This window comes from Rattus norvegicus, chromosome 17, assembly GCF_036323735.1.
Source record: "Rattus norvegicus strain BN/NHsdMcwi chromosome 17, GRCr8, whole genome shotgun sequence".
In the NCBI taxonomy this organism is placed as follows: Eukaryota; Metazoa; Chordata; class Mammalia; order Rodentia; family Muridae; genus Rattus; species Rattus norvegicus.
The window spans coordinates 85,954,423-85,973,694 of record NC_086035.1 but is presented as its reverse complement, the minus strand read 5'-3'; the positions used below and the strand labels follow the sequence as shown (position 1 = coordinate 85,973,694).

The 19,272-nt window shown below is 36.2% G+C and overlaps 1 protein-coding gene and 1 long non-coding RNA gene across 4 annotated transcripts in view; one reads left to right on the top strand and one right to left on the bottom strand.

The window, feature by feature from the left end:
• The window catches only part of Dnajc1 (DnaJ heat shock protein family (Hsp40) member C1), a 157,304-nt gene that overhangs the window by 47,260 nt on the left and 90,772 nt on the right, over positions 1–19,272 (top strand). The gene's annotated exons all lie outside the window — the stretch shown is intronic.
• On the bottom strand, positions 658–13,786 carry LOC108348596 (uncharacterized). 2 transcript variants are annotated; one of them, XR_001841975.3, is made up of 3 exons: positions 12,173–13,786; positions 11,963–12,031; positions 658–9,173 (listed from the first exon to the last, which is right to left on the bottom strand). It is a non-coding gene; the product is annotated as an uncharacterized LOC108348596 (long non-coding RNA). The 2 variants fall into 2 exon arrangements; XR_010059277.1 differs by having other exon boundaries at positions 658–12,031.

The window sequence follows — 19,272 nt, the reverse complement described above, 5'->3', positions numbered from 1 at the left end:
TCACCATGGCATCACTTGAATAAATGATGGTCTGCTTGTTTGGGAACAACCACCTCTTTCGGAACCAGTATTATTAGCATAGAATACAAGCAATGTCAGGCCAACCTACTACAAAAAAAAAAAAGTATGTATTTGCTTATATGTGAATGTTAGCTGTTAAATCTTAGATAAACCGGCTATAATCTGCATAAGCACAGAGGCTAAGTGTAAACTGAGGGACTATTGGGGAGGGAAGAAATAGAATGATACTTTTATATGGACAGGGGCATGGGTAACTGTAACAGGAGGACCAAATTAGGAGGGTGAGGGAAGAGGTGGGGCAAAGGATGGAATATGGGAAGGGATAGTAAAAATTAACGGCCATTTAGGGGTTATATAGAAACCTACTACAATAGAAAGATCTTAAAATATATACATGTACAAAAGAAATCAAAATTGAAATTACCAAATAAAAGGAGGCAAAGCCCCCCAACTAGACATCTTTGTCTACCAAATGAAACCTTCAGTGTTGAAAATTGATTATATTTAATTGAGTTGTTGGACACAGAGGCATCATTGAAAACCCCAAATAAACCAAGCTATTCCCAAGTCTGTTGGTTGTTTTAAAAAACTGATGGTAAGATCCTCTTGTTGAAGTGACTCTGCACATTACCAGAGGGGAATGGCAAATACCAACCCAGCTACACACTGTGATCTACAGTGATGATGGTCTACCTACACGACACACTGCAGGGAAGTGGACACACCTTTATCCTTGACCCAGAAGCTATCTCCAGGCGATTCCTCTCACAAAGGAAAGATTGGTTTTCTCCAAGGGAGGAGTCTCACAGGATATAGGAACCATACTTCAGGGCAGGCCCATGCCTAGCAGTAAAGCCAACAGAAAAAGACACAATGCTATTTTTTGAGGGTTTTGTTTGTTTGTGCTTTTCTGGAGTTTTTTCTTTACAGACCTTTCACATATATATTTGATTTTAGGGGGATTTCCTTTTTGTGTGAATGTGTTTCATCAACCATATGTGTTTCTTGTGTTTTTTTCTTGGTTCTCCTGACTTCCCTAACCCCTCAACCTCTATGTATTTTCTCCTATTCTGGTTTGTTTGTTCTTATTTTATCTTACTATTGTTTTGAGAGAGAAAGGGTGTGTGTTTTGGTGGATGGGGAAGTATGGGGAGGATCTGGGAGGAGTTGGAAGAGAGGAAACCAATAATCAGTGTTTATTGTATGAAAAAATCTATTTTGAATAAAAAAAAGTAGTCATCTAGACATGAAGTGCTACATATCATCATTTTGATTTGCACTTTCTCGTGACTGATGATATTTAGCATTGTCTTCACACCACTGAGTCCACAGTGCTGCCAGTATGTGAATGAGTATGGGGACTGTGTGCGGGAACATAGCAAGCCTCCCAAGGAAGTATCACTTATGAACACTGGCTTTTCCTTTTCCAGCAGGCATCGCTCTCAATAGTAGGACTTCATGACCCCTTCCTCACATATACTGGGATTTTTTTTAACTTGATCTAGCACAGGTCTTATGCGTACAGTAAGAACTAATGTGAGTACATGTGTGAAATTGCCCTGTTATGACCAGAAAACACTTTTTGAAATAGGCATTCACTACTGATAGCTCACATAACCTTTCTGCCTCTCTTCTACTATGATTCCTGAGCCTTGGGAAGAGCATGTGTTTGATGCAGCTGCCCTGTTTAGAGCTGAGCATTCTGGAATCTGTTATTCTCTCCAGTTTGACTAATTGATGATTTCTGTGTTAATTGCCATCAACTACAAAAGCAAGCCTCTCTGATGAAGGTTGAGAGATGTATAATTTATGGGTATAAAGATAAATACTTAGGGATAGCTTAATACAATATCCATCTAGTAGAATAATAGTAGTAGGTTTTCCCCCTAGGACCTATGATCTACCCAGCTACATATTCTTGGTCCTGTTAATGGTGCCAGGCATAAGTGTGGAATAAGCCTTAAAGTAGTTGGTTACTCCTATAACATTTGTGTCACACTTACACCAGTGGGCATGTCTTACCAGCCCAGTCAGTGTAGCTCAGAGGGCTCCTAATTGGAAAGAACCGAGGACTCAGAGTTGGGAAGAACTGCTAATTACTTTTGCTTCTGCCCACCCCTGTAGCATACAGGGCAAGTTCCAGCACTATGAAAGATGGCCAGTCAGATGGAGCTTCCAGGTAGGTCCTAGCATGAGTTCCCAGTGTTCCATGACTCAAGTATAGGTGTCTTCATCATGAGTCTCACTGTGAAGTTCTGGGAAGTATAAGCAGTAGCCTGTAACATTTGAGGGCTTATCAACATAACTGGCCACCAGCTCAAAAAGAGGGTCTATTTCTCAGTTCTGGAGTTTTTATTTGGCAATGTATCATGTCTAGTTGGACTATTCTTGTATTATAGGATAGTTGGATTTGAAATCTTTTTACATAATCATTTGTATATATTTCAGGAAGCTTCTACAGAAGTAGGTTTCCATATGGCCTTCACAAAGGTCTGTAGTATTAGTTATCCCTCCTCATACTCCCTCCTCCACTCTGTTTCCCACTCACTCCCTCATTCTTTCTTATTAGTCTCCATTCCCTTTCATACCACCTGAGGTCTGTGCCCACTTCCTTGCAAGTCCCCCGACCTCATGGCCCCTTAGTTTTCCTATGGTCATTCCAGTTTAAATACAGGTCTCTAAAACCTCAAAGTTAACCTCTGAATATGAAAGAGAAGTATGACATTTGTTCTTCTGGATCTGAGTTATTTCACTCAGAATGATTATTTGTATCTTTATCCATATATTTGAAAATTTCACTTTTCTTTACAGCAGAACAGGTATAATATACCATATTTTTATTACCCATTTTCTTAGAGTTTTTATTGATGCACAAAACATCATCAAGCAGCAAGCTGGGGAGGAAAGGGTTTATTCAACTTCCACTTCCACATTGCTGTTCATCACCGAAGGACAGGACAGGAACTCACACGGGGCAGGAACCTGGAGGCAGGAGCTGATGCAGAGGCCATGGAGGGCGCTGCTGACTGAACAGCTTCCTCTGGCTTGCTCAGCTTGGCTTCTTATAGATCCCACTCTCAATGGGCCCTCCCCCACCACCCTGGTCACTAATTGAGGAAACACCTCACAGCTGGGTCTCATGGAGGCATTTCCTTTCTCTGTGATAGCTCCAGCTCGTGTCAAGCTGACACAGGACCAGCCAGTGTGTCCATCGTGCTGGTTGTTCCTTTCCTGGCTGTTGTGAGAGCGCGGCGGGCATGAATGAGCAACCGCGACCCTCGCGATCCTCGCAGCGTGCTGTGGTGTGGAGTGGGGTCCTTGGGTTCTGTGTCCAGGAGCGCGTGGCAGGCTTATTGCCAGCGTTTGCAGGAACCTCCACGCTGATTCCCACAGTGGCTGCACCAGCTTGCATTCCCACCGCCGGTGAATAAATAAGTGTCCCCTTTCCCCACACCCTCCAGCACTTATTGTCACCTGGAGTTTTGCTGTTGTTTGTTTGTATCTCAGCCATTATGAAACGGAGTAAGATAAAAATCTCAAAGTAGTTTTGATTTCCATTTCCCTAATGGCTAAGATGTTGAACATTTAAAAAATATTTCTGTCATTTGTATTCTTTTGAAACCGAAATCTTATCTTTCTGACAGAATCTTTTTCTGTAGATGCGGATGACCTTAGATATTCAACACAGAACCCTGCCTTAGCCTTCCCTGTGCTGGGATTATAGGCAAGTGCCACTATGCCGGGGTGGGGGGTACTGTTTTCTTTAAATAGTGTAGTTTTTGTTCCTTATTAAATCCTCCAGTACAGCCAGTTTTTGTGTCTATTTAATTTTTGGTCTCACTAGCAAAACAATGGCTAGCAATGTATCATGCTGGGGAGTGCTTTGCCCATGAGCTGTACCCTGCCCTTCAGTTGGCTGTTTTTTATAGTATACTGTTTGGATTCCCTTTTTCTTTCCTGCTCTGTATCTTTAAAGTTATTTTCTAAGTGATCATCTAGGCTATTGTAAGGAAATAGGTTGTGATAAGTTTACACTATTAATTGTAATTCCCAAGATACCAATTAATATGCATCAGTGGTTACTGGTGAGCATAGCTGCCTTACAAGTTATCAATTAAAGACTTTGACTGCGTCTGTTTTTTATTTTAGTGTGTGCCAGTTCTGTGCCAGAAATAAACCATTAGAGAAGATGCCAAGCTAGGGTTATAGTTGGGAAATAAATTAGGATTTGCTGTGATTCAGGCAAGAAGTGATGGTTTGACGCTCCGTGGTAGTGTTCACATGTTGAGTATATCCTCTCTTCCCTCCCTTCTTTCCCCCTTCTCCACGCTGTGTGTGTATGTGTACATATATACATGCATACATGTACATATTTGTTGGGGGGGTGCTACTCACAGATGTGTGTGCATGTACATGTGAAGGCCAGAGATCAATGTGTGGTCTTATAGCTCTCTCTGGCTTTTTTTTTTTTGGACAGAGCATCTCTCATTGATCCTAGACAAGCACTTCCCCAACAGGAATCTCATCAACCCTCCTGAGCATCTGAGCAGCTAATATATGAGCCAGTAGAATTTACTAATGAATTGGCTGTAGATATTGAGAGCGAAATGAGTCAAGAATGACACCAAAATTTTTAGAGGATGAAATTTCACTCAGACATAGAATTCCAAGTTTAGAGGATATATGTTAAATGGGTTGTTACCAAAGCTGAGGTACACTCTGTGTTTAGGAGAAATATCTCAAGTGTTTCTAAGGTCTGCCCTTGGTGTCCTCCATGTGTCCTATACTCAGTGTTGCAAGTAAAACTTTGTGAAAAGAAAGAAGGGAAAGGAAAAAGCAATTTAGCTATGCCTTTCCCAAGTGAGCTAAGCATGCTGATAAATGAAAATACTGCTAAAAAAGTGAAACATGATATTTGTTCTTAAATCTAATACTTAAGTAGATCTGAAAATCTCATCCTTTCTATTGTCTGACATGCCCAGAGAGTCCAAATCTATACATAGAAAGATATGGAACTTTGGAAGGGAGTACTTTGGAACTGGATTATAGGGATTCTGTACAAACACTAATTTTTTTTATTATTACATTTTATTTATTTACTTAAAGGAGCAGGACACATGTCATGGTGAGCATGTGGAAGTCAGAAGATAACTTACTAGAGATGCTACTCTTCTTCCCCAACATGAGCCCCAGAGTTGAATGATGCTTGTTAGGCTTGGTGGCCAGCAAGCCATTTTGCTGACCCATACATCTTTTTGAAATGTACAATTTCTATTTTAAATGGACAGAAGATGGGCAGAGGCCCACAGATCGTCATCTTACAAGGCTTCCACATGCATGGTCTGGAGTGCATCACACATACACACGCACATGCACACGTACAGGTACACACACACATGCATGCATAAATAAATAAGTAAATAAAAGCAATGTCTTTTGTGAAGTAGCTAAGCTTTCTATAAATGCATTAGAAAGTAAAAAAATCCTTAGTCATAGTATTTTTACATGTAAGAAATATTTAAGTTTTAAAATCTCATTGTAGTTTTTGTTTTATTTCTTCATAATTTTATGCTAAATTAACATATGATTTACAGGAGACATTCTCAACTATGTTTCTAGTAATAGCCAAGTCTTTAAAAATTGTCATTAAGTAGCATTTTACATTAAAATGATGAATATTGCAGTAAACCTAATACACAAATGAATGAAGAGATAGAACAGGCATTATGAGTCCTGCATACAAGGAAAGCACTTTGCTTAATGATGCTGTACTGCAAAGTAGAACATGTCTGCATGTACACATACATAAGAGTAAGTGTGTTTTTAGAAGCATAGATTGTATATACCAGCTGATGCTTTTTTGGTAGTGGGGCTTTGAAGAAGGGTGTGCCTGTTTCTTCATTATTACTTGAATAACTAATAGAAAGCAAAATATGAAAAACTATAAATAACTGAAAGAAAACAGCAAAGAGATAAGTAAAAATACTAGTGAAAGATAATAGCTTAACTATCTAAAACATATTTAGTTCCTAGGTTGATAGAGTACAAAATGAGTGTGTTTTTAAAAGATGATGTTTTAAATAAATTTTATTAAGTTAACTTTAGTGGAATATAAACATCACTTGAATGGAAAAATTTTGAGCAAAAGCAGAAATTACAATATTTATACATACATACACACATATATAAAACTTAGTTCACAGTAGTAAAAGCAAAAAAAGAAAGATGAAGAGAATATTAATAACAAAGTTCCATTAAGAAAGAGGCTCTCATTATTCTACTTGCCTTAAAGGATATATAATCATAAAGTAACTATTCAAAATAGTATGAAAAGAAATTTTGCTATAGTCACAAATGACAAAATACATGACAAATTACTTTTAAAATACATAAGAATAATTTGACAAGAAGAATGTCTACCCGCCTTTATGGATCTTTAAGTAGCATTCTTGACAGTCAGTACTTCTTGTGTTTAGTTGTTGTTCAAGTTGCCAGCTTTCCAATTCCTGTTTAAGCAACTTTTGTTTTATTGGGATCAGTCTTTTAGTCATGAATTTGTCATATGCTTTGTTAGCATGTGAGCTGAGTCTAACAGAGAAATGGGTGAGAAACAATTTACATAAGTAAATGCAACAGAGATGACTATAGTAAGAACAGCTTTCTAACTTTCTATTTTTAATAAACAAAAATAGTGTATTGTAGAATTGAATGCAGGATAGTTCATGATAAGTGTTCTCATCACAAAGGATAGAAAAATGATAAGGTATTTAGGTTAATTAGTTCAATTTAGTAATCCTATAACGTATATATATTTTAAACCGCAGTTTGGGTGTGGTAGCACATACCTTAAATCCCAGCACTTGGCAGGCTTATCTCATGATGTGGAAGCCAGCCTGGTCTATAGTGTGAGTTCCAGGACAGCCAGGTCTACACAGAGACAACCCTGTCTCAAACAAACAAACAAACAACAACAAAATCCCACCTACATTGTGTAAGTACACACAATATACACATATAATTTTATCAATTGAAAAAACATTAAAAAGAAAAACAAACCTGATATGAAGGAATATGTTTGTAGTGTCAGTATTTAGGGCAAAAGAATCTCAAGTTAAGTCCATCTCAGAAAAAGAAGTTAATGTAATACAAATGTAAATTAAAAGGCTATAGTCCTCTATTTTTCTATTTTGTCCCTCAGTTCTATTTGCTAGAAACAACTACTTCTGACTGTCTTCATATTTCCTATATAATCCTCTCACTATCACGTTTGCTCCTCATTTGGTGGTTTTAGATTATAAATCTTAGATTATTACCATTCTACACCATTTGTATATTTATAATGTGTGAGGCAGCAACTAATTTTTTTTTTGTGGTCTAAAGGACAGTTTATTTTAAATGGGGGTGACAGTAAACCCTTGGTCACTTAAAATTAGCATTTCAAGACATCACTCAAACCAATGTTATGTGTGTTTGTTATAAAAGATTAAAGCTACATACTTCACATTTTTTTTATTTTATTTTATTTTTTTATTATCTTGAGTATTTCTTATATACATTTCAAGTGTTATTCCCTTTCCCGGTTTCCGGACAGACATCACCCTCCCCATACTTCACATTTTTAAATTTAAAAATTTAAGGTTTTTTTTTTTCCTCCCAGTTGGTCTGGAGTGCAGGCTGGTAGAAGAGACCTCCCTTAACACAAAAAGCATGGAATCCAAAAACGATGGCTGCAACCCTAATAGAGATACCAACGCAGTTGCAGCAGCTAACTTACAACTAGAAAACAGTTTCATTGTTCGTCAGTGTACCTTCAGGGCTATAAATTACATGTCTACTAATGAATCTTATTTTCCCTAGCTGGGACATTTAACGGTGGAGACACTGGTATGGAGACATTTTTGTTACCCAAGCTGAAAGAAAGGAGAGCTGGCATTGAGCCCTCACTCTTGGCATCTGTTTGGAGAGACTGAGTGCTGCTAAACATCCTACGGGACACAGAACAACTTCTACACAGAAGTATCTATTCAAAACGTCAGTAGTGCATAGATGAGGAAAACGGGCTTGTGTAAGAGTCATTACTGCTACGCTGCCTTCCAGAGCCCCAGTGCTTACTCTGGCTGAGGTCATTACAAAAGCCCTGTATGCCTCAGGGCTGCTCTATTTGTTTGCTTAGAGTTTGAATCAATGGGATGGCAGTTGTGCTTGTTTTGAAGAGTGTTGAGAGGTTTCTTTGAAATTCTACATATGAAACGTGGAGTAGACCTTACCCCATAGTAGAGATGTTCGCTGCTCTTGATAAGTTGTTGATTCAGTTAGTAAATCTATACTTATAATCAAAATTAGAGTTTTCAGTATCTATGAAATTTAAAATCAGGCTTCTCAGAAAGTATTACAATCTCCCTAAAAGAATAAAATTAGAACATTGTAAAGCTTTCTATAAGTATATAAATTAAAAAGAATAACCTTTAAATATGTGTTAGCAGTTTGGGGGATACTAAACATTTTGAGACTGAGTTTAATCTACCTTCATATATCATATAATCTTTGTAGTTATATCATAGTTTGTACTTCATTATTTCACATCTCTTTTTCCTGGGTTCAGTAAAGCCCTAGCTCCCATTACTTAATTAAGAAAAAGGAGATTTTCATTTTATTTGAACTTCTTGCTGTTTCTTGTTATTTCCTTCTCAGGAAATTTTTCATTCAGACTGTTGATAACATTTTGGGGAAACGTTGTTGAAACTACAATCCAAGGATATGATTTATAAAACGGGACAGGATCCCCTTTATTAAACCCCAGGCTTATTTGCATAGTGGATAGAAGACATCTGCCCTCTTACTCACTGCTCTTGCGTACAGTTACTAGTCTTAAACAATTCCTCATTTTCTCCCTATTATCCCTGTCAGGGAAGTAATCCATGAAATTCTGTACATACATTTTGTTCAAAGTATTTTTTTTCATTATACATTGGCAAACTTAAAAATCTTCAGCTCCAGCTTCAGCTAGAAAGACCAGGTGCAAACTGGGCCTGGTGGCACAGCCTTCATCCCTGGGGCTCAGGAGGCAGAGGCAGGTGGATCTCTGAGTCTGAGGACAGTTTGGTCTGTAGAATGAGATGCAGGACAGCAGGGCTACACAGAGAACCCCTGTGCTGAAAAACAACAAAACAAAATACAACAAAAAAAGAAGAAAAGGCAAGAAAAAAGAAAAATGATATTTTTGAGAAAACAGCATGACTGTGCTTTCCCTAGAATTGACATAGTAAATGCCGTGGGAGAAAGATAACTTACACAGTGCGCAGGTGATCAGACTACACTGCTTTCCTGTCTTAGGCTCAGTTTTAGTTTTGTGCCACTTGATGGCAGTGATGGAGCTAGAGGCTCCCTGCGGGGGTCAGGAGGAACTCATTATGAATAACAAAAGGCCTGTGCGGAGGAGATCCCTGACATTTCCCTACTCTTCCCCTTTCTAGGTGAGACACTTACACTGCAAGTGACAGTGGCAGGAGCAGGGCCTCTAGATGGAGCTTCAGTCCTTCCTAAGAGAAAGTGTGCTCGCCTTCCAAATGTGTGCCTTACGTCATTTAACATAACTTGCAATCTAAAGCAGACTTCTAAAAATCATATTTAAGAATGAATTCATGTCATGTGAAATTAATTCACCAAACCCACCAGTAATTTGAAAAATGGCTATTTAAGTGTCTTAGATTTCTCTATCCTTGCCATTGATATTTATTGGAAAAAGCATGTTAAAGTGCTAGTAATATGTTTCTATCTGGTATTAAAATGACCTTGCATATCTAATAAGTTAGGAAAAGATTTTAGTAAGAGTCAATGTTTTAAAAACAATCAAGTGCTTAAAATGAACTTAATGTTTTAATTGGCATTTCTATTATCTTTTCACATTTCAGTTGACAGATCTTTGCATTTCAATTCTGGTAGAGTACTGGCCACATACATACGTACATTCATATATACATATGTAAGTTTGCATTGTTTTATAATTAAAATGATCTGACCATTTGATAGCAATTAAGATTATAGATTATTTTGTTATGAAGCAGTATACAATTTGAACATTTTAACCTTAATAATATGATTTACTAACTTCATATACAAGCTGATTTTATGAGTTATCATATATGGCTTGTGGATGTATATTACATGCATGTGCGCATGTGTGTGTGTGTGTGTTTGGACTACAGTCTGGTTTAAAATAATAAATTTTCTTAGTATTGAATCCTTTATCAACAAGAAAAAACTTAATGTAAAAATAATTGAGTTTTTTAAAAATTTAAGTAAATTCTTATTACATACTGAAGCAGTGGTCATCATTTCCACAATGATGATTATTGCTGATTTTAGTGTTTATTTATTTTAAGATGAAGCAAGACCTTTCTTTTGGTGTATCACTGTATATCTTAGTGAATACATCCTATATGGCTTTGCAATTGCTAGTTTTAGAACTCAAAATATTAAAGAAAGCCTCAGAGAATACATAGTTTAGAATTGACTTTAGGTAGGTCAGATGTTTTGTGGTATACAATAATATATCACTAGGAAGTCACAAATGCATAATAATTGGTTTTCAGTGGTTTTTACATATTTTTATTTTCTTGAATAAAATATTTGAGACTGAAAGCTCACTGAAACAATAGTTTACAGTAACTTTCAATAATTACATTGCATAAATAATGTCAGAACAATTGATTTTTCTCTTTTGCAATTAAATATCCTACAAATTACTTTCAGGGTATGTACAGAGCCATAGAAGTTACATTATTTGGTTGCTCATTTCTGTAAGAGTAACAGGTCACTCAAATGCAATGGATTGATTCACATTTCTTGTCTAGTCTTTCAGACTTTATTAAGAAAACACTTTAGAAACATCTCATTTTTATTATTGATACCATTGAGCTTAAGATAATTGCATTAAATCAGCTTTCAATCATTAATGAAGTGAAAAGATGTGTTCAATTTCTCAGGGTAGGGAAGCGCCAAGAGCTACTGTAATGTCTTGTAAACGGAAGTCAGTAAATAGAAGTATGGTTACTGATAAAAATAAAGTCATACAAATTAATTATGGTTAAGTTTCAACTTAAATTGTAACTTGAAGAATCCCTGGCCTAAAGGAAGCTGACAGTTTGCATTTCTGTGGGAGGACTTCTCTGTGAAAGGGATGGGCTCCCCCGGGTAACTGTAACCGGAGGGGTGAAAGCAAGTCATATGGTTGTCATCTGCAACAGTCAACATACATTTTAGAGTTTTAGTTGGCTGGAGGAAAAGTTGTTGCATTGTCATTTATGTGGCTTGGTTACATTTTCTGCTTCTTAGCAGAATAATTCTATTATGTAGTATCACCTCCAGTATTTAAAGAAACGTTCTCATTCACTAACATTTCCTGTTAAATTTCTTTTCAGTTTACTACTATAGAAATCATACTGATGTCAAGATAAAAGGCAACTCAGTAGAAAAGAACTACTTTTTAGGAAATTGATGTTTAAATGAAATACTGAACAGTAAAAAGATGCAGGATACAAAGTCAGTGTTTAAAAAAACAGGCCTTCATTTATACCAACAGCATACTTTTAGAGAAAAAAATTAGAAAAAAAATTCCATTCAAAATAACTTCCCAAGATAAGATATTTATGAACATATGTAACCAAAGAAGTGAAAGGCTTCTACAATGAAAAATTCAAGCCACTGTAAAAAAGAAAATCATACAAGATACTAGATTATAGAAAGACATTACATGTTCTTGGATTGGCAGAATCAATACTGTGAAAATGGCTGTACTGCCAACTAATTAGCGCAATGCCCATCTAAATTCCAGTGACATTTTTTACAAGTTTAGATAAAAACAATACAGGAATTCATTTGGAACCACGAAAGACCTTGAATAACCAAAGCCCTACTAGGTGTAGACATTACTATACTTTACCTTAAAAGTTTAATATTCTTCTGCATCTGCGTCTGCATCTACGTAGATGGCTATAGCTGAAAAGACAGCCTGGAGAGGGAATAAAAGTAGACAAGATCAGTGGAATAGAACAGAGGACCCAGAAATGGCAAAGCTATGCCCTCTTAATTTTTGACAAAGGCAAAAACATACATTGGAAAAAAGCCTTTTCAACAAATGGTAGATTTTTACCTGCAGAAGAATGAAATATTCTTTCACTTTTTACAAAACTCCATTTAAAATGGATCAAAACTCTTAATTTAAAATCTACATCTTCTAGGAAAAAAAACCATAGAGGATATTTGTCTTAGGATTTCTGTTGTTGTGATAAAACACCATGACTAGAACAACTTGGGGAGGAAAGGATATCGAGCCTGCACTTCCATGTCACCGTTGATCTTGAGGGAAGCCAGGGCAGGAACTGGGCACAGAAACGAAGGCAGACGCCATGGAGGAGTGCTGCTATGGCTTGGTCCTCACTGCTTGTTCAGCGGGTTTTCTTATCTGACTTAGCACCACTTGCCAGGGGAAGCACCCCCACAGGGAGGGCCAGTCCTCCTCTATCAGTCATTCATCAAGGAAATGCCCAACAGACTTGCCTGGAGGCCAATTTTATGGCCTCTCAAGAATCTTGAGAGTCTCCTTCCCAGATAATAACAATGAAACAAACTGAATGGGAAGAGATCTTTTCCATCTACACTTCAGACAAGGGGTCAATATTAATACTCAGGATGCAAAGAGTTGTAGCGGTTAGGTAGCCATGAAACAAACCTGCCAATCAACAATGGGAAGTGAACTGAGTAAACATTTACAAAACAAGAAGAAAGGGACACAAATGGCCAATAGTTGTTTTAAAATGTCTTCAGTATTCTTAGCCATCAGGGGAATGTAAGTTAAAACTACTATGAGATACCACTTCACCCTAGTCAGAATGGTTATTGTAATAAATCTCACAGCCAATATTGGATGTGGGAAAAAAAGAACCCATATTTTCTGTTAGTAGGAGTGCATTGTGGGTACCAGTTAGGACCCAGCTCTCTCCCTCACCCCTGGGAATGTACCCAAGAGCTCTGCTGTCTTCTAGCGGCCCTTGGTCTGCTGCTACTTCATCTGCTATAGCAGCAGACCTGGAGTCAGCCTAGTTGTCCATCAGCAGATGATGGACATATGGTATATGGTGTATATGGATGTATATGCTATAATTGAGAGGTGTGTGTGCACATACTCATCTCTGAAGAAAACTGAAATCACAAAATCTTTAGGAAAGTGGTGGACTTAGGATGTATATTAAGCAAAGCCACAGAATTTCAGAAAGAAAGAAAGAAAGAAAGAAAGAAAGAAAGAAAGAAAGAAAGAAAGAGAGAAAGGAAGAAAGAAAGAGAGAGAAAGAAAGAAAGAGAAAGAAAGAGAGAGAGAAAGAAACATACATGTTTTCCCTCGTATGGAATGTACCCATTAACGAATCCATATATGTAAGCAGATGTGCGTATGGTGTGCTATAACATGAAGGAAAGAGAACACGAAAGGCTAAGTCTTAGAGGACCAGGCCTGACTGAGTACAGGCAGGGACATTCAAAAGGGCAGAAAGCTGCTGGTGCTCTCAGCTCTCACCTGTGGGATTTTGTTTGTTTTGATGGTGGATACGTGCACAAAAATATTTAATAGTGAACTATAAAATGTGACGTTCCCTAGCTTCTATTTTGAATGGCTACTCTAAGTATATAGAAGTCCATTGAGCTATGAAGTCTTTGGGTCAGGTTAATTTGAGTATTAATTTATTTATTTATTTTTTGCTATTTTGAAAAATGATAGTTTAAAAAAATTCCTGAAATATACTCTAATTAACAGTTTTTTTAAAGAGAAGAATATAAAAGTGCAAAAAAATCTGTATCAGTTACATCTTTAGTAAATTTCCCTTTAATCAAAACAATTGACTATAAAAGGCTAGGATTATAGTTCAGTTGGTAGAGTACTTGCCTAGTGGACACAAACTCCTGTGTAAATGGTGGTGCCTGTCTGGAATCCAGCACTCAGCTTGGGCTGCATAAGAAGTTGGAAGCCACTGTGGACTGCTTAGGGTTTACCTCACAACAGAACAGAAAGGAGAGAGTGTATGAGAGCAGCTTCTGCTGTTAGAACAGAGTTCACAGAAACAGACTTCACTCACGATGCCTAAGATGTGTCTGGCTAGCTTTGTCCCACTGGTCATGTAGACCTTTGCGTAACTTCTTCAATCTGTGCTAACATTTGGCTTTCCATTTCTGAGTAGTTCTCAATAATTATTTCAAACGCTAGGACACTGCAGCTGTAAAAATGGTTTGCTACCTAGTTGTTTTAGTTTTCAGAATAAAATACTAGGTTTTATGCAAAATCATGAACTTTTTATACAATATTTTTCTCATCATTAAAGAATTCTTATTTCATTTTAAAAATAAATTTTTGTTTTGTTTTATCTTCTACCATTAAATTACCAAGAGAGCTAGTATTTTTCCAATTCATTTCAGGAGGGTGGGGTACAAAGTTGTATTATAGAAATATTTCTTAGCCCATTCTTTTTCACTAAAAGTTTTGTGACTGAGTGTGTAAAAAATGTGATTGTTTCTCCAGTAATGCCGTTTAAATTAAAAAGCAAGCTATATTAATGAACAAATCCTCTAGTTTGTTGTATCCTTTTAATTTTTTGAAGATCGATAACTATTCAAGGCTGTGTAACTAGTAAACATAGGTGCAATTTTCATAGAAAGGTGGGATTTCAACTTCCTTTAAATATAAGTTTTATGTTAGTATCTTTTAAGTGAAGTAGCCATGAGTTAGGAACAAACTCAGGTGGATCCAGATGAACTGTGGCCGTGTACAAAGCTGTGACTGTGTCTATAGCTCCAAGTTAACCAAGCTGACACCCAGTGGAGAATCCTGTGTTAACCAGTGTAGTAGTAATAAAGAGTAGGACAGTCATGTCATGGGAGTCAAGTGCAGTAGTGATAAAGAGTAGGACAGTCATGTCATGGGAGTCAAGTGCAGTAGTGATAAAGAGTAGGACAGTCCATGAGTTCAATTCCCAGCAACCACATGGTGGCTCACAACCATCTGTAAAGAGATCCGATGCCCTCTTCTGGTGTATCTGAAGACAGCTACAGTGTACTTATATATAATAAATAAATAAATCAAAAAAAAAAAAAAAAAGAGTAGGACAGTCATGTCATGGGAGTCAAGTGCAGTAGTGATAAAGAGTAGGACAGTCATGTCATGGGAGTCAAGGGAGTACAAAGTATGGAAAGATGGTCATAGTTTATGTGAATGTAATTCTAATATCTGTAGTATGTATTTTGAGACAGTAAAGGTAGTAAAATAATTATTTATTTTTTAAGAAATAACAGTAATATAAATATTAGGGACTATAGAGAAAGTTTACAGCTCTTCTATTCATCTATTTTAAAGATGTCAACTACATACTTACTCTTTAATATTTGTACACTATCTGGATATCTGTGATGACTTAGTCCGCTTATTAATGGACTAATTGAGCTAAAAGAATGTAAGTTCATGAAACTCAAGATGTTCTATAGAGTAAATTTCAGTAGATATATGGTACGTGTGTATTAAACTCTTGTATTATGAAAACACTAATTTAGGTTATTTCAGCCTGTATCTTGTGTTAAACTTATTTTTCTTTTTTTCCCCATGTGTATATCATTAAAGACTGCTTTGATTACATGCACATCTATGTGCTGTGTGCATATGTCTTATGCACAGAAGAGGTTGTTGGATCCCGTGGGTCTGGAGTAACAGAGTGTGGTGAGCCACCTTGTGGGTGTCTGTTCAAATCCATGCGCTCTGGAAGAGCAGCCATGCTCCTAGCCACTGCGCCGTCTCTCCAGCCTGTCAGTCTTTATCCTGTGTTCATTTTTCATCTCAGAGCTGATGTGCTCGCTTTAACACTACAGTGAAATAATAGAAGTATTTAGCTTGTGCAGATTTTCATCTATCCTTATCATTTTCATATCCTTTTGTTTTTAATATTATATATATTTGTAAATTTGTATAAATTTAATATGTGAATTATTTAGATTTAGTACTTAGATTTGAATATAAATCAGTTTGCTCATTTTGAAATGTCATCTATTCTTGAATTTAAATTTTATTTAATTATATTTATTTTATTATATATTTGATTTATTTGTATTATTTATTTTTAATCACATTTATTAAATAATCATACTTATTATATTTTATTTAATTTTATCTTTTAAAACTCATACACTTGCAACATTTATTAGAGTACTTTTTATTTCCAAAAATATATAATTAGAGGTGAATAGTATATAAGTTTATAAAAATGACATAAACTTCATGAATACTCTGAAAGTCTTAAGATGGCATAAATGCAACATTTAAATATTATTAAAATATAATAAGTTATTTTCTTACAAAATGGCAAAAATACTATATTTAAATATTATTACATTTTAATCTGATAAATGTGATGTTTTGCAATGAAAAGCAATGGCTTAAACCCCTTTACACTAAAAATCATATATGACAAAGTTTCTTTATAAGTAGTCAGGTAAAAATTACTTTAGTACTTTGTAACAACCCATAAAACTATCTGATTTGAGAAAATAAGAATTTATGCACATAGTAAAATTTAAATTGACCAGAAAATACACCTAAGAATTGGGTATCTTGTTTATAAATCGTGATCTGGAGTATTTCCTCAGAGGCTTTGAGTTTGTACAGAGAGATTTAAACTTAGGTATTCTGGTATTTAATGTAGCCCTTAACAAAATTTCTTAACTCGTATATATATGCTAAAGGTGCATATAAATTTGTATTTGTGTATGTATGTATACACATATTTTTGTTTGTTTAAGGAAAAAAGATATAGGTTGCTTGATGGTCTCTTTTGCATTTAAAGTAGTCATGATTTTATTAGGGCTTGTAAAGTAGAGAATTAAGGGAGCCTGATTTTAATCCTAACTTCCTGATCAAAGGTACTATTTGTGCCATGCTCTTTGACTTCTTGTATACAAATGATTGTTACATATTTATATATAAGTATATACATGTATATATTTGAGTTTTGAAGAAAGTTATTTATCAATGTAATATATCATTGAATCTTAAAAAAACTAATTTAGTTTTACTAAAAATCATTTTAGTATATTGTTATCACATAAGTTTCTGCAAAACCATGTATCTCACAGAAGTATTCATGTTTCTGTTACGGTGCATAGTGAGTAAGCCTGAGGTACTCAGGAAGGCTCTTGCAGTGCCGTTGTCATGGTGCATGGTGAGGAAGCCTGAGGTACTCAGGAAGGCCCTGGCAGTGCCATTGTCAGGAAGTCTTTACTCGGTTCTTGATGTATCAAGTAATCATTATTATTAATCAGTTATAACCGAGAGTTTGCTTTGTTGGCACATTTAGCAATAGATCTTTTATGGGTTGGTATGGAAGGATGTGTGACTTCTGAAGAATAGTTTGATTTCTGAGATATTCAACACCGTGCTTCAAATGAGTAAGTAATAATAAAAATGCTAGTAGGTTATAATAAAATTACAGTTATTTTCTAACCAACTTGCAATCATTAGTGTTCATGTTATCTGTCAATTACATGCATTTGAATTTCTGCATATTTGCATCCTTTGAAGGATGAGAGAAGCCATTGGACAAAGTAATCCTAGGAACAAAGTAAATGACAGAGCGTTAAATCTAAGCATGCAGATGCAGTGTCACAATATTAAGTCAGTATTGATGGAACTGATTTGAAAAATTGTAACTCCAGACTTCTGTTGGTGATCTATAGTATACAGACAACATTCATGGGAAGCTTAGGACAAGTTAAAAGTATCCATTCTTTAAAATGTGTGCTGCTGACACCAGTTCCTTGTAACTGAGGACCGTAGTAAATAAAGGATGTTAGTGAGTAGACACACTTAACCCGCCAAGGGGTAGCTTAGGGAGATTATATTTGTCCCAGCAAGACATCACCCTCCAATTACAGTGGGGGCAATGTATTTTACTACATTTGTGTTATGTGTGCCTGTGCCTGTGTGTGTCTATGGTGTGTGACACACACCATACTTGTAAGAGGACATCAGAAAACAGTTTCCAGACATCAGCTCTCTTTCTGCCATGTAGTTTCTGGAGATCCCATACTGGTAGGCTGTGTGGCCAGGTCAAGTGCATTTTTGTTGGTTACACCTACAATTGTTAAAAGTTTTAAATTTTGGATGTATATTTTTAACACAAGTACAAAAGAGATTACAGAAAAGGCAGTGACAGTTGACCAGGTTAAGATAAGATTGATGGTTCTTTTTTTCCATTCATGTCACATATGTGTTAGAACCAGTAGATTGTTGAGAAAAGTTTCTTTTTATTTCTCTGCTCTTAACTGAATTGTTACCTAAATCATCTGCAGATTTAATGGGCTGTATCATTCATATATATAATATATATATCATATATATATTAAGCTTTAATTTTTTAAACCCTATTTTTAATGATGCTTCTTAAACACTTTAACCTCTCTTCTAGTCCACCACCCACCAGAGATAGTGGAAAAGAAAGGATGGATACAGGGGAAGTGGATGTGGACCTCTTTAGAAACGGTTCTTTGGAGTAAATCCCATCTGTGTTGTCAGAAAATTAGTAGGTTAGTCCACAGGTCAGCAGCAGCTAGATGTACTCGTAAACACTTCATGGATACACCAGCAGTCCAGTTCAGTAGAGTCGGGATAGCAGCAGTGGTGCTGTGACCTAGTGGGAACAGCCAGGCTCAGCCTTGGCATGAGTTAGCAGGAGGGCTTTGGAGAGAGAGAGAGTGAGAGTTAGAAATAACCTCCAAAAACCCACCCCTGCTGACATACTGCCTCTAATAAACTTGTAACTTTTGATAACCATTCAGCTGTGAACTAATCAATGAGTTGATGTATTGATGACATCACCTTCATGATTTACTAGCTATGTACCAAGCCGTCAACAGTGAAATTTTTGAAGGGAAAACTCATATCCAGACTGTAAGAATATTAGACAATTAAGATGCAAATATTTCCCAGATTGTAGAAGATTCCTTTGAAAAATGCTGGAGTAGAAGGGAGATGAAGTGAACATGGACGTTATCTGCCTTTAAAGCCAGGGTGTTTGAAACAGATTATACTTCACTAGAAGGGCAGGGACAGGTAATTTGGACTAAGAACTTGAAATAATTTGGATTTCTAATAAATTCCACAAACACCGAAGGACATAAATGAATTGAGTTTTGCTGTTAGGTTTTTGGCCTGTGCCACTAAGT